This window comes from Protopterus annectens, chromosome 9.part0, assembly GCF_019279795.1.
Source record: "Protopterus annectens isolate FY-2018-M chromosome 9.part0, PAN1.0, whole genome shotgun sequence".
Classification (NCBI taxonomy): Eukaryota; Metazoa; Chordata; order Ceratodontiformes; family Protopteridae; genus Protopterus; species Protopterus annectens.
In genome coordinates, this window is record NC_056743.1 from 1206104940 (window position 1) to 1206107457 (window position 2518).

At 38.8% G+C, this 2518-nt stretch overlaps 1 non-coding gene across 1 annotated transcript; it reads right to left on the reverse strand.

Annotated features, from left to right (window-relative positions):
* Window positions 1-1741: 1741 nt before the first annotated feature.
* Window positions 1742-1813, reverse strand: TRNAQ-UUG. The gene has a single exon. It is a non-coding gene; the product is annotated as a tRNA-Gln (tRNA).
* Between the last annotated feature and the right edge of the window lie 705 nt (window positions 1814-2518).

Genomic DNA, 2518 nt, shown 5'->3' on the forward strand with positions numbered 1-2518 from the left:
AAATAGTGTGGCTAACTTTGGAGTCTTGTTCCACTACCACTGAAATCCATTTAACTGCAACTTCACCTATGAAATCAGTGGAGCAACTTCACTTATCAGATCTGTTCTTGGATGTTTTCAGGTTAAATGCCACTGTAATCCTCGACTTGTCATATTATCAAGCCACTTCTCTTAATTCAGAATCCTGTGCCCCACAACCAGTCCTTACCAGTACCTCAATAGTTTTATCTGTGTTTCCCAAATTTATAAATATTTTTTTTGTGACACTACTCACCACAGCACTTCTGTACTTGCAATATAAATCTTATGGTAGCCGTTTACAATTGTCTCTGACTCTGCTTAATACCCCACTTCTTAGCTACAGTATTAACATTTTCTACCCTATGAGGTTCTTTCCCTCCCTTCTGTTTCTTTGAATTTCTAATCCTAATCGAAGATCTGTTATCTATTTGACAAACCCACTAATACACATCTTCAAATGCTCAATGTTCAACATCTATTAAATGCCTAAATTATTTTATACCGTAATAGTAGGCTTTTGTTTTATATGAATGTAATTTAAATGACAAATGTATGTGTAATTGTTGATGTGTAGTACTTAAGTTTGTGTGTATTACTAAATGTCTGTCAAAAAATGTTTGTAATATTTTGGAACTAGACCGTCTTCTGTGTGGAGACATGCGTGAATGGGCGTACCTTAGTTGAAGGTTGTGCGTCAGGGCAGGCAACTCGGCACATAAAAATCTACTGCCAATCATTAGCGGACCAGAGTTCCGCTGTGGTGACCCCTAACCAGGAAAAGCCGAAAGACACAACTTTTTTGACTAAATCCAGTCAGACAAACCTGGTAAACAAAAGCAAAGAAAAAATAAAATAATCATAATGGCAGATACATTTAGCTTATGTTTGCATACACCATTAAGATCCCCTGACGTTCCACTGCATATTAGCATACCCAGGCTACCCTTCCCCCACCCTGATCACCTTTGGAGCAAATCCTGAGGACGGTCTCCAGCACCAGCTTCATGAGTCCAAACAGCTTGCTTTCTTGTGAGCACCAAGCACAGCCTTATAGACCTACTACTAAACCTCATTAGTCTCATTCTTACCACTAGATTTGTGCCTGAGGTGTATTGAACTTCACTGACCCTGTTATCAGTAGACTTGTAAGTCTAATGCCTTATCTGTAAGGCAAAGGAGCACATCATTAAAGAACGTATTAACAAAAACATCAACAGTCTATACAGTCCCTTGACCCAAAGTAGCATGGGTTCATTGAAAGTAGGTCCTGCCTCCTGAACACAGAGGTTTTCTTTGAAAAAGTGACATACACATTGGATAAAGCCAAATTGCTGCGTACTGCTTATCTCTTCCTGGCTAAAGCCTTTGGTACCATCCAGCATTCTGGGATTATAGACAAGTTAATCATACTAAATGTAAAACTCTCATCTAATCCATTTTGAGAGCAAGCTAGCTAATTGACCAAACACAATCTCATAGTTAGGGAGCACACTTTAATCAAAAAAGATTTTTACTAGTGGCATCACTGAAATTTCCATCCTTGGGGCACTTCTTATTAGTATTTGCTATTCTGATGTCAAGGTTTAGATTCATAAGTGAATATTAGATTATCAGTGTGCAGACTGTTACAAGCCTAGACAATAATCAGAGGTCAGAATCAAACCTTGTATCTGTGAGGTAAAGATATTTAGCCATTATGCCAACCTCTTCCTCCAAAATAAGGTTCCACCGAGATTTGAACTCGGATCGCTGGATTCAAAGTCCAGAGTGCTAACCATTACACCATGGAACCACTTAAGTCATGATGTTTAAGGCCTGCAGATGATTGCAAATTCAGAGCTTTGAACTGTTCATTTGACTCCCGGATTTTCCAGGATAGTCTAATGTGTCAAAACATATGGTGCCAGGACCGTAGCCTTAAGATAAATACCAGTAAATGTATTATAGTGTCCTTTGGCAATCATTAGGCACCCATTCACCTACCACATGGATGACACCAGTGTGAAAGCTGACACAGTTATTAGGTACCTGGGCACTTTCATTGACAATGAATGATCCTGTGACAACTGGTATATACTGTTAGGAAATCATTTTATATAATCTGACTGATTGCCAAGGTTGTATCTTCTATATCAAGGGAAGTTATCACTTTCTACTCCTCCCTTATCGAACTTATAATAGAATGTAATGCCCCTTTGAGCAAGTATATGACTCATGAAAGAAAAAAGCATTCCTCAGAAAGAAAATCAAGGGCACGTCTTCCATGTACTGTATATACTGCCTTAAAGGGTTTTCTCTCTCCTCTGTTTCTTTTGAGAGGAGGCCTTAAATGATGCATTCCAGCGTGATCTCCTGCACATCTGCAAAACAAACAACACCTTAAAACACCCACCCGAAAGAATCTAACTTCCACTACAGCATGAAGACGTGTTGCCAAAATAGCTATACCTCTTTTATGGAACAGACTTCCCTTAAATGTAAATCAAAGTTAGTTCCT